Source organism: Falco rusticolus, chromosome 6, assembly GCF_015220075.1.
Source record: "Falco rusticolus isolate bFalRus1 chromosome 6, bFalRus1.pri, whole genome shotgun sequence".
NCBI classification, from domain to species: Eukaryota; Metazoa; Chordata; class Aves; order Falconiformes; family Falconidae; genus Falco; species Falco rusticolus.
The window spans coordinates 30,360,783-30,384,744 of NC_051192.1; the positions used below are offsets into that span (position 1 = coordinate 30,360,783).

At 40.6% G+C, this 23,962-nt stretch overlaps 1 long non-coding RNA gene across 1 annotated transcript; it reads left to right on the forward strand.

Annotated features, from left to right (window-relative positions):
• Positions 1 to 477: 477 nt before the first annotated feature.
• LOC119150316 lies at positions 478 to 23,480 on the forward strand. Its single transcript, XR_005105008.1, has 3 exons — positions 478 to 700; positions 6,898 to 7,012; positions 23,368 to 23,480. It is a non-coding gene; the product is annotated as an uncharacterized LOC119150316 (long non-coding RNA).
• The last annotated feature ends 482 nt before the right edge of the window (positions 23,481 to 23,962 follow it).

Genomic DNA, 23,962 nt, shown 5'->3' on the forward strand with positions numbered 1-23,962 from the left:
GTGTCAGCCTCCTAGAGCTCCGTAAAAGATAAGATTAGTAAGGAAATAAAGTTCAAGGGTCACAGCTTTGGTAAACAACCAAACTGAAGGAAGTTCATTTGAGGTGAAATTGCTTAAAACAGGCGTGTCAAGTAGCCATTTAAATTTCAGACCTTGGATTTATAGTGCAAATAGGCAGAGAGGAAAAAACAAACTGGGCAATGTGTCCCTAATTCTGATATCCCAGTGAATGAGAAGAACGTTTATGAGACTTCCCAGCTGCTTTGCTCTTGAGACATTGGTCTGTCCTTCAGCCAGCATTCTGCCTCTGGGCTTTTTATCACTCGGACAATACTTTCACCTTGCATAGGACTGGCTTGCACAGGGTGCTTGCTCCTATCCTTATTGATAGTCATCTCTAGAAGACTATACTAGTGCTGTTGCATTAAGGAGAAGTGAGATTGTGTTCTTCCTGAGCAAGAAACAGATGGCCTTGCAGCCTGTTGCTCAATCATAACCTTTTGCAGAAGTAGGAGGAGTTGCAGGGGTGGTGCCCATGCCTGCAACATCTGTGGGAACAATATGAGCTGTAGCTGCATCTCTGGAATTGAGGGGAGTGATGGGGCTTTAGAAAGACAAAAATAATCTGGCACCCTGACTGGAATTATATTTAGCAGCTGCCGTACTCCAGCTTTTACTTCGCTCCTGATTACTTACCAGTGTGAGTTGCTTTTCTATTGAGTAGCAAAATGCTTTGTCCATTAAAGTAGGCTTGACTTTAAGAACATTGTGAATATACAGATTCCTGAGGACTGTGTAAATTTTGAACTTTGAGAGCAGCTTCTTTTTGAAGCTCAGGAGCACAGACAGAACCAGCTCTTGTTGCTGACAAGAGTCTTCTGGAATTCCTACCGGTTTAAAAGGAATTGGGGATCACAGGAGGCAAAGAGGAAAGAAATCTGATCTTCCTGTCAGAGCTATACATCTCTAATTCCCTTTGATCTTTTGCTTAGCATTTGATTAAATGTTTGGATGTAGACTGGACTACTTGATCAGAGATGGTTTGCAATACCTCTGTGCTGGTGCTATGTGCTCCAGCCTGCCTCTGTAATCTTGCAGACCAGGATACAAGGACTTGGTGGTGTTATCACTCATAAGCAAGAAGCTATTTAAGGTCAGTTTCATGCTCCTTTTAAGATTTTCAGAGGCAGTTCTTCAGGTACAATAAATTCTGTATCAGTTCATTGTACCAAAGCAACGCTGTAAAAATAGTCTCTCAGCATTAATATTTGCAGTTGTGGTTACAGGGGGAAAGTACCTTATACTCATTACTGAAGACTGATGTCAGCAGGGCGTTTCAGTTAGAGATGTACTCTAACCATAATCTCAGACCCAGATAACCTAAATCTGAACATCTCTCAAATGTCAGGATGTTTAATCCTACTGTGACTTTCACAGTGAGTCTCCCTTTCATGAGTCAGACACTTAGTTTAAGATACTTCCATACATAAAAGTCTCAGATCTAACTGCCTGCTTTTCTGTTACTTCTACAGATTTAAATCTAGCTCTAATAATTGAGGCTTAGGCTGCACCTATGCTGCTGAATTAAACATCACAATGTTCCCAGGCACTTTCTGGAATAATTCCTGGCATTCTTTTTACCCAGAATAACTAGCATTTTCTCAGTTTCCAGGCACTGTGTGGGGCTTAACACATGCCAGAGACCGTATTTGCTATGGCAGTTTGGATGATCCTGTTTTGGAGGCTAAGAGAACTTAGTAGAAGACAGAGGGCTGCATTGTGCCAGCTGATCTCAGAGCCAGAAAATAGGCCCTGGCATGTTTCCTTTACTAGTATAGATATAGATATAGCCTCAGGGTTTTCATCTTTGGCTCTGTGATTTGTTAGGAAATGTTTTCTTTTGGATAAGACAGCAAGATGAGTCAATTTATCTGTTTGTTTATGACTTGCAACTGGGTAGAAGCTAAAGATTGCACTATATTTTTCAATAGAAAAGCAGGAAGAACCCAAACATCCCAGGTTATTTTCTGTCTCAATTGCTAGTATTTGAAAACTGAACTACTTTTCTTTAATCAAAGTGCTGTTCCTGTTTGGTTCTCTACAGTTCAGGGTGATATGCCATATTAGAAGTATGGCAGGCCAATGAAAAATTCTGTTTGATTCTCTTTTCTTCAATTCTGTGCCCACTGTTTGTGGATTTCAAAGGATATTTAATTCCAAAATGAATATAGTAATTTTTCAGAATAATCTAGTGAAAGATGTGTTCTTAATGCCCAATACCCACTGATGTTAAACAAGAGATGAAGATAGTTTCTCTCTCATAAAGACATACTGTTGAAACATTGGAAGAGATCTATCTATACTTCTGAGGGACCATAGGGAGGGCCAAGCAGAAAGTTTTACTGTTTACGGCAATGAAGTGGGGTAGGCAAATTAAAATTCACCTTGGGTATTCCACTGCAAATTTAGATTGTTTTATGTAATAATGTGAATATTTGGAAAGCCATGTCAATCCCAGCAACCTTGGGGGAGCTCCGGACCATCTACCTGGAAGCACTGGAAGGGTTTGTCCCTTCCAGTTGTTGCTGGAAGCTGATGAGGGATGTGCCAGCATGGTGACACTTTGCTCTAGTTCATTCCACAGTGGAGGGAGAGCTGTGGAAAAGTGATGTGAGCTCAGGGTATGATTCCTGTCTAGGAGAATCTCAGCTGATCATATTACAGGGCCCCTTCTCAGTTACAACAGTGTCAATTTGAAATTTCAGGACACTTATACTAGGCAGCATAGGAAAAAAACTAGCCCATAGCAAACAGAAAATATTTGGGTCGTGTGGCCCATTGCTCAGTCTCAAGCAGGTTGACTGGCTCAAATAAAAGGGCTTCTACCCCTCCACTTTTGGGGATTTTCCACTGTTAGAAGTAACTTTCATTTGATCTTTTTAAAAATATTAGCTTGATTTTCTTATTTGCCCTTGTATTATCCTCCTTAGCTCCTTTTGCACCATGCCCTCCCAAAGGACAACAATGGATCCCAAACCAGTCACATCTCAGATCTTGACTGGGTGCAAGACTGGGGTTTCACAGGTTAATTTGAAGTGCTGGGTTACAGCTGTGTCCTAACTGTGTCATCTCTTGGCTCAGCAACACCTAGTTAACTCTTTCTCATCTTCCTAATATTTTACAGTTCCTTATGTACAATGAGAAGATAGAAAACACAGGATGTTAGACCTGTTCAAGCAAGTTTAGTGGTTTTTTAATTTGACTCTTTTTATAGTGGAGGAAAACACATCGGTTTAAATCATTAGATTAATGGGAATATTTGCAGAAGTTTTCGAATTCGGATTCCACACATGCTCCCTTTTGTTCTGACAGTAGTCTTTCCTCTTTTAAGTGCGTATTTCTGAATGGCAAGATAATAACAGACAAATATCAGTTGGCAAGATAAGCAGGATGTTATCAGAGAAATGATCATCTTAAACTAATGTGCAAAGATAGTGGAAAGGCAGAAGTTTGCAGTGTGGATTAGCAAGTCATCCACCTTGAACATCAAGGAAGCCTTGCAATGAGCACCGCCAATCCCATTGCAGAGCTCAGAGCTTCAGTTTTCACCCACAGCCTGATGACAGAAGGTGGGGCTTGAACAATCAAAGCACACAACACTTCTTTTTTTGAGAAGTAGTCTGTCTCTCTAAGTGTTGTGCTTAATTTGCTTAGTCTATTTTACAGTGTTTGCAGACTCCCAGTGGCAAGCCAGGGGAGTTCCATGTTTAGCCATGTATTGATAAAAGCATGGTAAGGAGCTGTGGCTATCTGGTTGGCTCTTTTTTATAACCAACAGGTCTTGAAAAGTGATCTTGTATTAATAGTTAAATGTCCTGTAAAAAAAAAATAAAATTGTCAGTGGGCATGAAGTCTCTGGGTGCTGACATACATGATGTTTTCACCTCCTGTCATCATATGCTTGGGCACCTGGAGATGACTGATTTACTACCATGCTCATCTCTGTGGAAGGAGCTGTTAGAGGTGTTTATGGTTTCAGTGTTGTATCCCTGTTGCCTTTATGTAGGCTTGTCTGCACAGCTGAAAAGGTGCTTATTGTTTCTAACTTGCACTCAAGTTATGTTAAGGTAAAACGTCCAATCCAAACCAGGACCTTTGCTTTCATCTCCAGGACAAGCACATAAGGTTACAGCTGTACCTCAGTGAGTTCCTCACATTCTGTATTTCCAGCTAGGTCTCAGGCACCTGCAATTCCTCGCTTCTGAAGTACTGTGATATTTGACCACCGTCCTTCTTCATGCAGAGCCATTGTCATTTAGCAATAGAGGAAAGCAATAGAGAAATGTTTTTGAAACAGCCATGTGAATATTTTCTCTAACCTAATCTCACGCTTCACTGCAAGCAAAGCTAGATAAGCTTCCCTCAAAGCGGCAGAGCAGAACCCGTTGCCAGCCACAGAGAAAGTGTGTCTGTATGGGTGCAAGAGCCTGACTGACTCCCAGGCCTCTTCGAAAGACTCTGCCCCCTTCCATCCTTTGCCCTCCAGATATGGTTCTAAATATTGTCTTGCTCAATTTACCTATGTGCTGGCTCCCCTTGTTGAATTCACTTTGGTGCCGCTAGGGCCATAATTAACTGTATGAAAGAGGCTCCTGCTTTTTACACTAGGCTCTGCTGAGTAAGACCCATGCACAGCCCATATGTAGCTCTGAAAGCCATATGGCTGATGATTAATGGACATCTTCCTCCAACATTAGATCTTCATCTCTGATTGAGTTGTCTCCCACTGCTGAAGCTTTCAGGTTGTTACAGAGGGAGGTCAGACATTCAGGAAAGTGTCCAAGGTGAGGCACGAAACACTGGTTTCAGTGTTGCACAAGATACACATACAGTTTTCAGGAATGCCTTCCAAAGCATTTGATGAGCCATACATTGCTGGTACAAGTGGCTCTGGATTCCACTAACCTTATTCTGTGAAGTCAGATACTGAGGGTGTTTGTTAGATCATGCCACTGAGAGAAAAGAGAGCAATCTTTTCATCCATTTTATTTTGTTTGTTTGCTTTTCCTCCCCTTCAGTGACATAAATTGATGGTCTCTGGCAGAAAGTTAGTAGCAGTATCATCTGATGCTCCCAAATCCTTTGATTATCTGGCAGTACTTTAAAGTGCAGCTCTATGCTGAAAAATTATTCTAAAAGTGGCACTGCGGGGTTCTATGTCTATTATCTCTAAATGATTTTCATATCAAATGTCTTCTGTGAGTGATGAAAAAGACAATTTAGTTCCTGCCTGTCAGCCCCCTGGACTTGAAGTTCTCACTGGATTCTTTCCCTCTCCCATGTCATTGCCAGTAACAGAGCATTCGATGGGCCAAATTAAGTCTTCAGTTGTATCACAGCAAGCCTACTGTCTTTAAACCGGACCTCACTGCCACCTGTAAAGCCCCATGTTTTCTGCAGTTTTGCTCAAGTAACTGGAATCTATTAAACAGCTCTGTTGATGCATGAAAACAGGAAACACAAATGGGGTCCCTGTGTCTTTGCTGCTTTTTGTATGTGAACAGCGGCAGAAAGAAGAAATTTTTATTTTTTCCTCTCTAAAGCAGAATGCACAAGGTGCAAGTCTGTGGGGGAAAATGTCATAATTTTTTGTGTAGTATCTTTCAGATCAAAATTGTAGTCTGCAGAAGAAGAATACTTCCCATATGATGCAGTCTTAACTAATTTGCTTTTCTATTTTTCAGATTTTTCATGTCATTCTTGCTTAGTATGAACCATTCAGTTTTGTTTTTCCTGTTATTCTTGTTCTTTTGTACTCTTTCTCTACTTTTTTTGTAGTCTCTAATTTTGTAACCAAAACATACAGCCCATTTGATGAATACATGCTCCCATATCTCTATAGGTTGAAGAACATTTGCTGTTCAACTGTTCTGCACTTTATTTCCTTACTTGAAGTACTAAACAATGTTCTATACATGTATGCATGCAGCAATGCATATAATATAGATGTAACAAAAGTGTGCATGCTGCAGCATCTTTTTCTAAGAGTTGTTTTCACAAACCAAATCCCTAATATCCAGAAATGGTAAAACTGGTAGCAGATCCCAGTAGTAGTACTTCAGCAGTCAAAGAGAGCGACATGACAGGAAGTGCATATAACACAAAATAGTTGTTACTGGCAGATAGTTTGACCAGATTGTGGAGTAGAAAGAATACAAAGTCTTAAAAATCAGGTAAACCGCAGTTTTGAAAAAAGGCTCTGGTAAATCTTGCTTGGCTGCTGACTTTCCCCATTCAGGATGGACAGCTAGACTAATAAGCGCTGCCTAGTTCTTTGCTAAATTCCCTGTACCTAAGGATGCATGGGAGAAACATCAAAATGTATCCCGAATTCTAGTCCCCAGAGAAGGCTACCGCTATTTCATACAAGAGAAAAATACAACATAAAAGTGTAAAAGAATAAATTAATTTCAGAAAATCATGCTTGCTTTGAATTCTGGAGGCTTGGCTTTGTTGCTTCAAATAATCAGCCTCCATGGTGGCCTCCAGACTGGCTAACTTCCCAAGCACTTCTTTGAAGGTGGCTCCAGGCTCCCTTTTAACACGTGAGATGAATTCTTGGGTATATTTAGCAGCATTTCCTTTCAAGTATGTCTCTGAGGAAGTGGCTGTTGGATAACATTGCCCAGTGTAAGGTGGGGAAGGGGACAGAGATTGCCTTCTGTTAAGGTCACTGTAGCTATGGGGCCCAAGTTTGTACAGGGGCAATTTTATCATAGGGATTGTGCTGTGTATTGGCTGGATAACTTGATATACAGAAAACCCACAAAGCATAGAGCTTGTCAATAGCAATGCAGATGAATAGTTTAGGCTTCATTCTGTAATGTATTCACACAGGTGCAGAGGCTATGGGAGAACATATGTTAAGTCTGCCAGGACACCGGTCACTGCTGTCTTCCTTACTCCTCCCGAGCACATGCCCATCACATCTGTGGTGATGGCAATGGCATCAGTAAGTCACATTTCAACTGTTACAAACTGAATTGACAGAACTTCATTATATAAATGGCTGCTGAAGGGTATTTCCATTGGTGATGGAAATGAGTTCCACCATACCTCATGTAACATTTTTTCTAATTACTGCTCTCCAGAGACGAAAAAAAAGAAAAAGAAAAAGAAAAAAAGGGGTCAAACTGAAAGGATCCATCCCCAAATTAGTACATGAGATGTTGTAGAGTACTATAAAAATGTTTATGTTTTATGACACTCCTCCAGCAAAGACTTGCATAACTCACTGGTGGCTCCATCACTCATGAGCAAAGCACTCATCCCAAATGTATGGCCATAAAATCTTTATAGTGCCTTGCAAAGTGTGATGTGCCATAAAGCTTTTATAACCATGCATTTGGGCTGACCACATTACATCATCACATATTGTCCCCATAAAGATTTTGGCTTACTGCTGCTTTAAGCCAACTAACCTTTACAGATGGTTCCCAGAATAGCTAAAAGATCCCTGCTTTGTTTTTTTGTTGTCAGCATGAATTTAATGTACTCCTTTTGTTTCATTAAGTCCCAGAGCTAAGCTGCAGGGGAAGTGGAATAGTGCAGTCAATACACGACTGGATTTGCTTCCTAGTTATATCAATCACATTGTCTCACTCCATTATTAAACATTTATGCTGTGGTAATGTTTGCATAGTACAGCTGACATACAAGACCAGGCAGAGCAGCAGCATACATGGGTATGTATCATGGGATCTGGTTTGTATGTTGTCACCCCTTGGGGAACCTTTATCTCTTAAGAGTGTAAAGCACTAATATATACTAAAAAGATACTTCCTATCTCAATTTGATACTTCCTATCTCAATTTTTGCTTACTCTCAGTTCTTTTCTTGACTGCTTTTCAGCCAGACGAGTTAGCGATTTTGCCCTTCTGTGACCCTCTGAGCCCAGGAATACACAACCTGGAGTGAAAAAACAAAGGACCCCTTCACTCATGGGTGGCTCAAATTTACTTTGGCTTACCCAGTTATGAAACTGCACCCTTGGACCATGTTTCACTGTAAGACACAAAACCTTGAAATATTATCACTTCTAAAACTATCCCTGTGTTTAAAATCAAAATTACATTAAAAGAAAATTAGGATTACTATTTTTTTTTAACAATTAGCACAATTCCAGAGTAAGAATAACTACAATGATGAAACTAAGAGAGGAAGGCATTACAAATGTAGAACAAAACTCATGAAAAAACAGTTTTCAGATTCAAGGCAGGTTATATCAGGGGAAAAAACAATCTCTGTATGAAAAATACTTGAACCAGCCCCCAAGTCCAAATAATGAGCATTGCTCAACTTTTACCCACAGTTTAATGCATTATAATACTTTAAATATTAGTGTTGACTGAGGAGATGGGGCCCTAAATCAGTGCCAAAGTGCATTAACTAAACAGGGTAGAACACAGTTCCAATCCAGAGTTCTATTATTTTCCTAGATTTTTTGAAAATTATTATTTAAAACTTTTTTTCTTGTTTATTTATGCCTAATTTTGGTCTCCTGTTATTAGGTCACTGGGTCCACAAAATTTGTTACTCCTTGTCTCTTTAGCACTTACTTGAAACAGGTTTTGGCAGACTTTCAGAAGTCTCAGATTAACTAAAACTTGTGATTTTATGCTTAATGATCATCAGTATGCAAGAAAAGGAAAATAATGCCATCCATTGTCACCCATTCATTCATTGTCATCTGTTTCTGACAGCAGGCAGAATCTGATTGAGTTACTGCTATACGTTTTCAGCTGCTGAACAAATGGGAAAACTTTGACATTCCACAGTGCTAACTTACATATGCAAATGTTGTTGGTGTAGTCCGCTGGGCGGAATGCAGAGCAATATGTTTGTGCATGATATATTAAATGATCATCAGTTTCTCATGAGGAATAGGTCCGGTCATTAAGTAGGTAACATTTGGTTGTAATTGAATGGGTTATAGAAGGGAGAATTTGAGACTTAACTGATTTTAGGCAATTGGCTTGCAAACTTTCACAGAATTAATAAAATGGAAGAGAAACTCATCCTCTGCTGTATGTTTAGTGCTGTCTGATGCTGAGGACTGTCTGTAATTGACGCTTGAGTCTTAATGAGTAGCCCCTCTGTATATTTATTTATGCTTTCAAGCTACTGTTTATGTGTCTGGTAATAGTGAAAAATGTCTTCCAGGTGCAGCATAATGTAAATGTGGAAGACAAAGCTCTGAGGGACAGAACTGAGTTTTGCAGCTGACAGCTGCACATGTGGTGTCCTGCTGGAGTAGTTTAATACAGTCCATAATCAATTAATTATGTTTATAGTTTGCAGAGAGCACTGCGAAAACTGTCAGGTGCAGTCAAAAAAGTAGTTGTGGAAAGACATAGGTGGAAATGCATATATTCCACTCTTAAAATAGCTGTTAACTATATCATTAGTATCTTAAATTATAAGAATGAAAGAAAATTGTATGACCTCATGTACTCTTTTGCATCTTCCTTCTTTTGACATTTATGTTGGCCCAAAAAGTGAAAATAATTTGAGTGCAGTTCTCTGAACAATGTCTGTATGAAAAGAGCATTTTAGAGTTCACTGCTTGTGTCGCTGAATTCCAGATCAAATCTGATCCAATTTACACAGAAAATTTAAAGAGCACTTAATCTGATGTAGGTTTATATTATTTATTTCTAGATGGGCATGACATTACACATCACTGTAAAATGAAGGACCTGGATTCTGAGCCTGGAAAAAAAATTCATATATAGAGTTCTTTCTTTTCCCACCATATTGTTTTTTACTTACCCATCAACATCCTTTAATAAGGAACTTTGCAGACAAAATGCCCTGATCATTTTACTTTGACTTATCTAGCTGTGCTTGCTGCATTGTCATTCTCCCTCAGAGTGCTAGTTCTAATGTGACAAAAGAAATTTAAATCAGTGCAAACAGCACCCAATTTGCAGACTTTGCAAGCAATCAGCTGAGCAACTAAATCTCTGAACATGTGTAGATTTATGTCTTCTTTTTAAACAGTTTCCAGCTATGCAGCTTGATCTAACAAAAGATATTATCTCTCAAATCATTCGAATGTCCACCTATATATATACAGAATCATGGGTTTGAGGTTCACTTCAGGACTTCACAATACACGGAAAACAACACCCAGTGTGCTACATTTCCAGAACTGGCTCGTTTGTGTGCCTGGAGTGCCAGGATGCGGCACGGGGAACCACTGCACCACATAGGGACCTGGAATTTCTCTATTTGAGCCCCAGCGAGGCAGAGAGCAGGGTGTGCCAGAGGCTGGCTCAAGCAGTTGATTTGGGTATTGGCTGCTTTGTCAACAGTTGTTTTGGCCAAACTGTCTCCAGTAGAGATCTGTCCTTGAACAGCTATTATGGAACCACTTCTTTCAATTAGCTCTCCAAAGAGATGTTTCACCCTGCACTGGGAGCCCATTTGTGTGGTTTTAGAGCAGTCGAAACTGTCACACCCACAATGCTCAGTGTAGGAAAAGCCCAGAAATAGCCTAGAGAAGATGTGCCTATAATTCAAACTGAAACTTTTTTCACTCTAACCTCCAGTCTTTACAGTCTTCCAGCTTAATCAGATGGAAGATGAGACAAAGAAAATCCGCTGTTAAAGTGTTTATGCTGTTCTTATGGATTTAGAAGGCTCTATATGAAATACAGTTTGAATCAATATCAAAACAATGAATAAACAAATCTCCAAACTTGCAAACCCATTTGAATCTCTGTTTTGCACTAACTTGTCATCTGTATCCAGGTTTGCTGTGGGCTACAGTGTTTAAGCCCTCTTGGTTTAAGCAAATTGAGCATTTTCCTGATTTTTATTTTATGCTTTCTCTGTTCATGCTCCTTCCTGTGCCGTGTCTTTTGCTTTCATTTCTTTAAGGTATTAGCCTTAGCCTTGGTACTCAGTTATAGTCAGGGATATACCAACACTTTTCATCCACTCAGATCTGTGATGAACTGGACTGAAAAAATGCCCAATACCAGCTAGCTGCAGACTCCCATTTACCATGCGGTGCAATACCGCATTCCTGCCACTTCGTAGCATTCTGAGAGACTCCAAACTAATTAATGTGATTTAGGGTGATGTGTGTTTATCAAGCAGCAGTCACAGTTTGTTCTCTCAGCTGTCTCAAAGAGTCTTCCTTCCAGATAAGAGCATTTCTGTTGCACGGAAGGCTCTTCTCGGTGCTTTTTGTAGCTGGGTTTGGTGAGAGGAAGGCAGTTTATTGTTCTTAGAGTGTCTGATGTAAACCTGCCTTAAGAATCTGGGAGGCCCTGGGTGTAAAAGCAGTGTGTAAACAAAGACCCTCTCTTAGTGGTTGCTGGTTGCTAGGGCTCCACAAAAGCTAGTTTCTTGGGGTTAATAGCCTAATAAATTAGATAGGCCAGTTCAGTTGCTTGAGAGCTATTGAACTGAGATGCCTCCGGGCACACTTTCTATTTGCACCTGTTTAGCTGTGGGGTTTTTTCAGGTATTTTTGGAAGAACCAGGAGCTAAAAGTTCCCTTTCAGTTTTCTCTCATCTCCCCAGATGAAAGCTGTGTTTCCATTAGCAATTATGTTTCCTTGAGCCAACCCTGTTGATATCAATTCCTCCTTCTAATTCTTCCCTGGAGCTCTTTGTTAACTTTCCTGGGGTGCCTTGGATATTCTTAACCTTTTAACACTCTCCACATTTTGGTTATCTGTTCCTCCATGGGAGTTCACTCTATTTATTTCTGCAGTTTGGGATATACAACAAATGTGTCCTAGGAAGTCACAAGGCGTTTCCAAGCACAAGGTTATTCTGCTTCATGTGGATTGTCTTATTTGTCTGCATTTTGTTTTGAAGGAATTAGCCCATCTGCAAAGTACTGTGCTCACCAATGCTCCCCCATAAACAGTAGTAACCAGATTAATCCATTTGGTTTCTTGAGGTTCTTGCATTAGATAGAAGTTTGCTATATTTGGGATTTTGAGCAGCTTGCAAATAAATATTTCCATTGGAAACCACTCTGATGTTACTACACAGGTGACAAACCAAGAAACTGCTTCCTGTAACCCTTTAAAAATGAAAATGGATGCAAGAACTGCCTTACTTTGAGCAGCAAGGTGCAGGGAAGTGTGTCAGAGAAGAGCAAGCACAAAGTGATAGCTTCCGAGATTATGCTCTAACATATTCCAGCTCACAGTCTTCCTGAACTTCTTTGGCATTTTCTTCTTTGTCCAATCTCTCTCTAAACTCATGTGAACTTAACAACTTTGTGCATTCTGCTGCAAGGAATTCCCCAGCTCTCCTCCTCTTTCACAGGGAGTGTTTCTGCCACACTTTTAACCTGCCACCGGTTCACCAGTTTGAGCTGGTGAACTCTGAACATTTGTTCCTTGTTCAGTTCTTCACCGTTTCACAGATGTCTGTTGCAATGCACCCTCAGCTGGACTCTGGATGTAAGACTAGTAATTTCTGCCATTCCTATAATGGGAACCATTCTGAAATTGGCTTCAGGCAACTTCTGTAACTGGTTTCACCGTTTGCTTCTCTCCTTTTCTCAGCTCCTTTTTAATATGGGGAAGGGGAGAAGAATAGCACACAGAATTCATGAAGAGATATATGTGGTGAAGTACCAGGGTTAGCCCTGGTGGGCAGCTCAGCCCCACACAGGCACTCACTCCCCCCCAGTGGGATGGAGAAGAGAATCAGAAGGGTAAAAGTGAGAAAACTCATGGGCTGAGATAAAGACAGTTTAATAGGTAAAGCAAAAGCCACGCACACAAGCAAAGCAAAACAAGGAACTCATTCACTCCTCATCGGCAGGCAGGTGGTCAGCCATCTCCAGGAAAGCAGGGCTCCAGTATGTGCAATGGTTACTTAGGAAGACAAACACCATCACACCGAATGTCCCTCCCTTCCTTCTCCTTCCCCCAGCTTTATATGCTGAGCACAATGTCATACAGTATGGAATATCCCTTTGGCAGTTGGGATCAGCTGTCCCGCTTGTGTCTCCTCACAGCCTCTTGTGCACCCCCAGCCTCCTCGCTGGTGGCGTGGGGTGAGGAGCACAAAAGGCCTTGGCTCAGTGCAAGCACCGCTCAGCAATAGCTAAAACATCCCTGTGTTACCAGCACTGTTTCTAGCACTAATCCAAAACACAACCCCATACCAGCTACTATAAAGAAAAAAAACTCTACTCCAGCCAAAACCAGTACAGTTCTCTATGACTTTCCTTATAATTCTGAACATGTGATTTGTTTATTTGGCTTCTGTTCAGTATCATGCTGGTGTTTTCTTTAAATGATTTATTATAAGCTGAAGATCTCAGTCTGGTTGGGAGTCAGCTCTGAGCCCTCTCCTGCAGATGTAAATCTCAGATTTCTCCCCCCTCCCTCCCCCCCCCTTGCATCCTTCTACATTTATCTACATTGAATTTTGTTGTCAGTGTTTACTAGAAGTTGTATTAAAACAATGTGAACAGCTGTTAACTATTAAACCTCCATGTGTGCGTGCCTCTCCATATCAGAACTTACCTTTTGTGGTGAAGCCTGCTTAATATCAGATTGAATAAAGAGACGTGAAAACTGGAGAGTGCTTAGATTAATTGTTCCGAGTTGCATAATAATAATAGTGGCCTCCCTGAGGGATTAAGGTGGGAGAAACTGTGGAAAAGAATATAGGTCCAAGAGCCATTATAGGCTCTTGTTATGATGCTGGGAATATGGGTTTGCTGTAGGAGTATGGTGTACATGGCCATGCAGTTTTCTGGAGATTTGGATGCTTGCTACCTTGTTAGAAGAAAATGCAGCACTGTTCTTGTGTTGTGGGTTTTTTTTTTGCTCTTATTAAATCCTGTCTGTTCATACTCCTTTCTGTGACTCAATGCAGATGTGAGGGTGTCTCATCACCAGTAGACGAAGGGTATTACCATGAGGTGTTGAGGTTCTGTGACTAGCACACTTGCATGCATTAAGGCATGTTTTCAGACTGCTAGTTAAGCCAAGTAAATTCTCCAGAAACATTCACACTGGGGGGATTAGGGGCCTCCCACTTCACTGGGATATAGCTCCTATAAACATTAAGATGTTAAAAACTGCATCTATGTGGCTCAGCTTTCCCATATGCCTGAAAATACCTCTGATCATAGCAGAGTCACATTTGGCCTTGGAAACATGCACAATCAAACGGAGTCTATATTACTGACATGGTAACAGCTTGACACTGTACAGATTGATATGATTAGCTGGCAAGTTCTCAGAAGGAGATGCTGCAGATATTGTGCTCAGACCTACTTATTAACCTGTGTCTCTTATTGATGTGATACACAGTAAGCAGTTACAGCATCTCATCTTGGTGCCTCCAATGCCGTGCAGTCTTTCCACCTCAGTTGACAGTCCTGTGATTTCAGGGTGCATGCGAATGAAATGAAATCCTCAGTGTTGAAGTGGACCTTCACACACAAGAACATGCAGTAGACTAGTGAGTCTGAACACGAGGGAAATACGGTGTTGGAGCACAGGTCTGTCTTGTGCATAGTGCTGCTGATGTGCCTGCTTTCACATGACTATTGGGATAAAAATGATAAATAATTTTATTTTAAAATATTAGCTTGTCTTAAACTGACGAAAGGGAAACAATCACAGCTGACCAGATAGTGTCTAATACTCTCATGTCTAGTCACTACTGCACAAGAAAAATCATAAAAGTACGTAATGAAGAGAATAAAAACTGGCCACCTGTGGGTGCCATCTGGTGGTGAATACTCTGATCCTGATCCAGCAGTGCTTTTGAATCTGTGCTTGTTCCTAAAGCATGAACGACCCCTCTCCTAACCCTGTGGGTGTGTTACTAAGTCCCACACAATAGGGTAGGCACGTTGGAAGAGTGAGTCCTACTGTAGGTCCTCCAATGGAGATTCTCTGAATGTTTGCCCTTCAAATAAACTAGGGCTTGTAACAGCCCTGAGGAGGATGGAGCACTTCTTGCTTACAGGAAGACTAAAGAACAAGGCAAGGAGCCCTGTTGTAAAGTCCCAGCACATACCATGTGCCAGGAAGGCATGGGAGTGCTGGCAATGTCAGCACTCAGCTATTTTGATTCTGGTACCTTTTCCACAAATACCAATTTATGTTCTTGTGAAAATGTAGAACATAATTTGAAAGCATTTGGGTTGTAATTACACAGATGTGTGCACACAGGGCCATGCTCAGAGCTCCATTAGCACAGCATGGGACCTGGGCTCCTATATCCTTCTGTAGCCCATGAGCTTAGGCACGTATTACACAAGGAGAGTGTAGATTTGTTTTAGGGCAGGAAGGCTCTGCAGAGGGATCTGGGCAGGCTGGACTGATGGGCCGAGGCCAGTTGTATGAGGTTCAACAGGGCTGAGTGCTGGGCCCTGCACCTGGGTCACAACAACCCCACACAGCGCTACAGCCTTGGGGAAGGGTGGCTGGAAAGCTGCCCAGAAGGAAAGGACCTGGGGCTGCTGGTTGATTCAGCCGGCTGAATGTGAGCCCATAGTGTGCCCAGGTGGCCATGAAGACCAACAGCATCCTGGCTTGTATTGAAAACAGTGTGGCCAGCAGGACTAGGGAGGTGATTGTCCCCCTGTACTGGGCACTGGTGAGGTCTCACCTCAAATACTCTGCTCAGTTTTGTGCCACTCACTTCAACAAAGACACTGAGGTGCTGGAGCATGCCTAGAGAAGGGCAATGAAGTTGATGAAGGGTCTAGAGAACAAGTCTTATGAGGAGCGTCTGAGGGAACTGGGACTGTTTAGTCTGTAGAAGAGGAGACTCAGGGAAGACCTTGTCGCTCTCTACAAGTACCTGAAAGCAGACTGTAGAGAGGTGGGTGTCAGTCTCTTCTCCCAAGTAACAAGTGATGGGACAGGAGGAGATGGCCTCAGGTTGCACCAGGAGAGGTTTAGATTGGATATTTAGATTGGATATTAGGAAAAACTTCTTCACCAAAAAGGGCTGTCAAGCACTGGAACAGGCTGCCCAAGGATGTGGTGGAATCATCATCCCTGGAGGTATTTAAAAGATGTGTAGATGTGGTGCTTAGGGACACGGTTTAGTCATGGACTTGGCAGTTAATGGTTGGACTGGGTGGTCTTAAAGGTGTTTTCCAACCTAAATGTCGTTCTGTGATTGTACTAGCTGGAACTCCTGGTTTCAATCACAGGTAGCAGAGCTCGGGGCTGTCCCCACCTGTCTGTGGAGACCTGGAAGTCTAACAAAATAACTAAATGCCTACAGCTAGCCCTCTCCCATCTGTGCTCAGCTGGTAAGGAATGGAGCTGATGGGAGATGCTGCTGCCTCTTGTTTCTCATCAGCATCCAGTCAAGGCAGGTCTCTGCTTTCCTAAGGCTGCTCACAGAAGAGGTGAGACACTATCTGCAGCTGTGTAAGATAACTCACTGACTTTATCTGAAGCTACTGTACCATCTGTTCTGCTGGAAAACATTAGGGTCAATAACCTCCAGTGGAGGGACAGCAGCCCACAGGTCAGGGAGGAGGGAAGGGCAGGGTGAGGGGCTGTGCCCACAGCTGGCACAGCAATCAGGGAAGGGGCCATCTATCCGGAGTGGTCTGCAGGCTGCTTCCTACTTCCCCCATCCACTGGCTGCAAGCTCAAAGGGTGCTGTGAAGTGCTACCATAGGGGCTCTGACGGGGGTTTTGCAGCAAGGCATGAGTTTTCTTGCCTCATATAAACCAAGCAGAAAATGGTGCAATAAGTTTAAAGATGAGGAAAAGACTCAGAATTTCCTTTCTTTTTCTACCAATAAACCAAAGTTTTATCTTAATTTCAGTCCTACATGCATGAGTTTACTATTCAGCCAAACATTCCTTCTGAACTATATTATCTTGGTGCTGTTCAAAATCCCATAAACCAGAAAGTACTAGACAACTTTCCCCCCACAGAAAGCACAGTGGGGAATAAGCAAATAAAGTTGAAACAGATAAAGATCCTAGTATTGATCTCTGCTTGTGTTGCCTAATAGAGTGTAACTCCAAAGGAATATTGTAGTCACTGGTGGACGAGAAATCGAAATAATCTGGCTATCACTTTACATGTCTCTGTATTACAAGGGTCACGTAGGCTAAAGAGCGCTAGGGATTTACTCAAAGTAACCACAGATTTTCATGAGCTGTATAGATTTACAGCAGCCTCCCGGAACGTGCTACAAGAAGCACTAGAGTTCCCTCAGTAGTGGTGCTCGCACAGCTGTGATTTTGTTGTGAACCCACAGCAGCTCCCCCATGCTTCTCTGCCTACCTGAAATGTGTGTTATCTCACAGCTGCCAGGTATGGGTGTCCCCCCAAATGATCACACTGAAGTTAATACCAGGATTTTTCTGCTTATTTTTAGTGTGAAACTAGTACCAGAGGTCACATGTGAAAGGCATTATTTTTCTAACATGACCATTTCCCTGTTTTTTCAATAGCTTATTTGAAATTGTTTGGGAAGACAGCCTTCATTATGCAATTAACTCATGTTACTTCCTGCAGTTGCAACTGTATCTGAGAAATAAGAACAGAAATTACATTTTCTGACTCAGCAGTGATGGTTATCACTCTCATGGATAAAGGAGTTTTATTACAGCTTTACTTCTGCTCAAATCACAGAACCTGTAGTTATAGGAAGGCAAAATGGATTCCATCTGGCTCATACATTATCAACAATTGTTAATAGAGCTTCAGTTACAAGGACAAATTGCCAAGGCAGAAATGAAGACCTTGAGGACAAATGCAGTTTCATACCTGTAATTTAAAGTGCAGTTTGGCTCACAAAATCTTTGCAATGTGCAATAAATGGGAGCCTTGCCTGACTTTCAGATCAACTTTCAGCTGAAGTTTTCAGAGCCAGCAGCTAGGAAAAAAATAATTCTGTGCTTGTAAACTGAAAAAATTCTTATCTGAAAGCCCTCTGGACACTTTGAATACATGGTAGCATGATGCAGCTACTTTTCACTGTGCACAAACATCACCCTCATGGTTTACATTATTCACCCAAACAAGATGCTGTAAATGCTGTCTCCTCCAGAGCCTCTTAGAGAGGAGGCTTCAGCTGTGTCTTGGAAACCCTGCAGGCTCTCCTCTTGTGTTTGATTTGCAAGGAGATACTAAGAGACTGCCTTGGTGTTTCATTGGGTGAAGACACATTCCTACAGCCTCTTGCAGGAGCCCTGTTGAAAGCATAGACAATCTGTGTGGGCACAGGATACTACCTACATGTATTGGAGTAGCCTTTCAGGGCCTAAAACTATGCTCAACCTTACAGGCACAGAGGCTGTCTGCAGAACAGTGATGAATGCCTTCTCAGCTCAAGAAGCTTATGAGAAAAACTCCTGTTTTATGAACTGAAACATGTAACAAGTGCAGCATGTTGAAGGCATATATGGTCAGTGTGCTACAAGCCCATCAGACTGAAGTCCTATACATTTATTAAACTGCAATTCACTTAGAACACTGGAGTGACATCTCTATTCTGAAATTTGCACTTTCTAAGTTGATTGTGTGGTGGGAGGGCGGGTAGGGAAGGAAATGGAGCAAACTAGCAAATATTAAGGATGGTTAAGTTGGAAGGCAGGAATAAATTCCAATATCAGATCTCAGACAAAGTCCTTTATCAGGAAAGTCCTTCTTCCTGTCCTCACTTCTTATTCATTCATTTTTTGGTGCCAATAGCAACTCTACAATTCCTATCATGTGCTGTAGACCTTAGCAGCCCTCAGTCACTGGAACAGCTTCACATCATGGACTGTGGTTGTGGTACCTCCCTCTAAGAATATTCCTGAGTGGGACAAAGCAATAGGCCTTAAAGATGAAGAGATTGCTGGAAAAACATTAGCACTACTGACTGACCAGGGACCTGAGGAAACACTTTACCAAAAACCTAACTGTAAATTTCTGCTTGAACCCCATGGCTTTAATATACTTTAAACAAGCAGTGTGCTGAGTGTTTACTTCTGGCCCTGTGAAACAGCTGTTGCTCCAGTTGACATGCACTGTGAGAAAGTGAAGTCTGTTTTTTTCCTAAACTGATATTGAAACATAGGTTATGGAATAACCAACTTTTAAATTGTATTTCATACACCATTGACTAGAAATTCTCATGGCTTCATTGCAATCCAGATCTCTTTTATTAAAAGGCATTCTTTCAGTCCCAGTGTGAGATCCTTCCCTATTGTGAGTTATTATACACTAAATATGTGTGCTAATCCAAATGAAACTAACTTCCCTTGAGTATTTTTATAGCCTACAGTCAGCTGAATCTGGGCAGAAGATACAGAACCTGGGTTAATGTACTGATCTGTTTTGACTGACATAAATAGTTTACTTATTCTGCTTCAAATCCAGAATATTTATCCTTAAAGACCAGCTAGAAAGGATTGCTTTCAATGAAGCTGCTAGTTTTTTTCTAGTTGCCATTTAAAAAAATAATGATGGAATTTTTGTGAACATTCACTTGTATTCTGTGAAGTAATGGTACACTTTTTTTCCTTACACAGTGCAGTGAGATTTCTTACCTAATCGAAGCTGCTAAAATGTGATGGGCATTGAATTTGTGTTAATGAGGTGTTCATGAATGCATGTTAGAACAATAGCCTGTCATTTCTTCATGAACTGATCTGACATTTTTGCTGTGCTTGGGGTATGAAACAAAAAAGCTGTAGAGATGTTGTCATTAGTAAGATTTACAGCAGCAAAGGCTACAGTGACATAGGCCTGTTAGGATTACAATTAGATGTAAAAGATCATCTAGAAAAGTACAATTGCAGGCAATCTATCCAATCAAACATGTGCAAGTGACACCACCGGAAGAAATCCTGTTCTCCTGTGATGTTTTTACGTATGGTGCTGGTAGCCTTGGTGCTACTTCCATAGATCTGAAACAAACATACTTTGTTTCTCCGTAACATACTATTTCTGCCCTGTGGCTTTTTTTTCACTTTTAGCCTATAAATAAAATGACAGCATATATGTTAAGTGTGTGAGAACTAGTTTATGCTGTCACTTACATTTCAAGGTGTTTTAGTGTCATGCTTGCCTAGAGCCCTTGACGAAATAAGAGAGCTCTTATTCAACAAAATATTTTGTAAGAGTAGTTCTGCAGAGTGTTTCTTATTTTGCTTTTGTTCATAAGGGAACATAATGACCAAAATTATGGATTCTAGCATGCTGAGTGACAGTCTACTTCCCTGAGAGCTTTGCAGAAAGGAAATACATTTTACACCCTAGGTGTGGCCCAATCTATGCATCTAAATATCCCTGAATATTGAATATTGAAACAGTTATTGTAGTCCAAGATTAATTGCTTCTGTGAGTAAACAACTAAAATAACCAAGCTTGTGTTAGAAAATATCATGGAGACTATCTTCTTTGTGCTCTAGGGCACAGACTAATCAGTTGGGGGAAAAATATCATTCAGCGACATATTGATTCATAATTGGTCCCACTTTAGGTAATTTATTTTTTCCCTTGGAAAGGCTCGGTAGTGACCGATACTGGAAACAATAGCCTATTTAAACTACAGATTTATTCTGATGCATTTATATATTTTTTACAGGAGCTGTATTTAAGATGATGACTTTTCACCATGATGATGTTGCACAAAGACTGGTTTTGTGTCATCTTGTGGAAGAAATGCAGATTCTTCACTGCATGTATATCTGAAAGCTATGTATTTATAGATATTGTTTTTGAAATAGCTTTCCTAATAAATAGTTCTATGGATTTATGTTCTTTTTAGACGAAAATAGAAGAAAAAAAAAAATGTAAGCATCTTCTACCAAAATCCAAAGACTGTGTAGTAAGTGACTGGAAGGCATACCAGTGGATCATGATGTAACTCAGCTTTAATTGTAGTGAGTAGAAGTTTTTCTCTGTCTCATTTCCATTACCTTCTGTGGTAAAGGAAGAGTAAGCAGGTACTGAAGATATGTCTTAAGTACTGCATCCTGTGTTAAATGGGACACCAGACTCCTTTTTACATTTTTAAGCTATAAAAGTGTGAAAAATTAATTCTCATTCCACTCAAAACAGGGAAAATGAAGATGTGCAGGTCTGTTTTCTCACCCAGCAATAAAATTCTGGGAACACCATCTATATCCTTTAGTCAAAGTGCTGTATAAGACTGTGCGTAAAATTGCATCCCTCAAGGGTATAGATTACCCATAATGAAGAAGCCTCTTGGGGCACCTATTAGGAATTTTAGTCTTTGAAAGCTTAAAGTTATCTTAGAAAATGAGTGCAAATGTGATAAACTGCCATTCACCTCCTTTGAGTTGCTCTATAATTCCTCCCACCCTTTCTTCAGACCTATTTTTTTCCAGAGTTATGCCAATATCTTTTGATTCCTTGTGTGGATGCTTATGGTTTTCTATAAGAGTGTAGTCTTTTTAGGTTTTATTTAAACCTCTTTCCAAGTTGCATAAGCTGTGAATAAAATCAGTTGGTTTTATTTTTGAAAAACTGCCTATAAAGTGTCATATTGTTATATATGTTTGGCCTACATTCACCTCTTGGTTTACGAGAAAACTTGCCAAAATAAGAAAAATATTGGAAACTTTGGCTGCTAGAAAATCTTATAATAACAGAGCATCATAGTTCAGAATTAAAGTCATACCTGTAACTCTGTTGACCCCAGAGACAATGAGGGTATTTTTTTTCTCATCTGCCATTAGTCATTTAAATGTTTGGAGGCAAATGATTCCTTTTTAAGATTAACTGTGCAGAGCTTGTCTTGAGGGGTATTTTTGCAGGCAGTGGAAGAAGACTGGGCACTTCTAAAAGGATGCTTATCCCACTTATTTTCTGATGAAATGAATCACCCTTGGGAACAAAGCTTTTCTAAATTTCTAATTCTTAAACATTTCCCTTTCTAAATTATAAAGGGACATTAGTGTCAAACATATGCCTACGTTTCAGATTACAAAAACAAGATGAGAGGAATCTCACACAGAGTTTATGTACTTCCTAAGGCACTCAGTGGGCATACTGACTAGATCTTACATATCTTGGAGTTAATGCTGCTTCAAGTCTAATTTTAAACCAGAGTTTTGGATTGCCTAAAAGTAAAGTCAATGCAGTTAGAATTGTTCTCTTAAGGTATGACCTGCCCTCAGTGGAAATGTATGGGAATCATAGGCAGTAAACTAATACAGATCCTAGTACTTAATCTCAAAATCTTACTTGGACATCTTGCTTTTATGCCCTGTGTAGTAACATCCTTTTGAAAAATTATTTTCTATTATGTGCAAGTACCTCTTCTGACAGTGATGATAAAGAGTGATCAGCAATATCTTTCTTCTGTCTACATTATTTTATGCTTCATGTTGTTACATGTACTGTTTAACAGTGCTACAGAGAAGTGATGAGAGAAGGGTTCTTCCCTATTTTCTGACACCCCTTCCTTTTCTTTTGTTCTTTAGTTCATGCTTCCATTACCTGTCTCATGCCTGTTATCATGGTCAGTTATACCCTAAATCTCTACTGAGCACCCTGCAGTCCTAGGGGTTTCTCTGTGTAAAGGTCTAATTGCAGAATAGGAAGTCTGGTGCTCAGACTGCTGGGTTCTGTTTGATTTAGAAGGCAATGTCTGAACCCACTGTTATTAAATGTGACAGGATCTGACAGAGCCTTAATCAGTTTCCCCTCTTGTCTTTTTCCACAGTGTTCAGTGAAAGAGAAAAAAATTAATTGAAAACTGTGGCCATAAAACTCATAGAAAGTGGCAAGATGAAACACAGACTATGAGCACTACATTAAATTTGTTTTAATTCCTGGTTTTATGTGTAGGAATGATCAAACTTCAGGTCAACAATGACACTTTAGCATTATTTCCACTGCATGAGTAAAAAATAGCATCAAAGTGATGGCTTTTAAATGTTCTGTATTATGAAATATAACCCTTTTGATATAAAGATAATTCACTAAGTAATATATCCACATTAAAATGTTGTGCTTTGTAATACAGCTCTTCATCTGTCCAAGTTATTTGCCTTATAAAGTGTTTGAATTTCATAATAAATACTTTCTGAAAGAAAGTTATCGATAACTTCCAGCCTGACTACACTGATTAAGCAGATGTAAGAATTATGACTAGTGGGTAGGTTTTAACAACACAAACATATATGTAAGGGACATAGACTGTATATTTGCAAAGTGCGCAGCAATGAGACCAAGTGATGAAACATCATCCCATGTATAAGTTGTATGAGAGTCAGCAGAGGCTGATTTTTCTCATATTTGGCCACTGTGCAGGTCAGAATTCCTTCCTGATGGACTAACTCATGAACTTGTATGCTTTTCTTCTAGGTGGACACCTGGTAATCCCTGGCTGTCTGTTGGAGGAGGAAGCTTACACCTTTCAGAAAAGGTTTCTGGCTTTCTCCGATAGCCTTTTCTGCACAAATCTGTTCCAGACATGGGCACAGGTTGTTCTTTTTCTGTCTGAAGTACTCTAACTTATGATCTGGCATTTGTTGTTGGTTACAATTCCTGCTTGGAGTACCTGAGTTGTAAACACTGAATGGTCCGAGGAGATGATCTGACTGTCTCAATGGCATTCAGTTGTGTGTACAGTGTATGAATGAGGTAGTGATATTTATGTGCTCAATCTCAATTCTCATTCTGCATTTGACTTGTGACTCTCTGCCCACAAATGCTTCCCTGCTAGACTTATTGGCATGCTTCCCGAGCAGCTTCCAGCACCTGTGGTAAAAGAAGACCATTAAGAATGCTGTGGTTGGGATGCTTGGCCATGAGCTGGAAATCCTGAAACTCTGAATGAACTGAACTGCAAGAAAACTGCTTAAAATAGACAGTAACACTTATCACAGGAAGGGGGAATTTAAAGCATGATATAAACTCACTTTTGTCTAGCGCTTCAAACTTATCTGGGCCAGAAGAT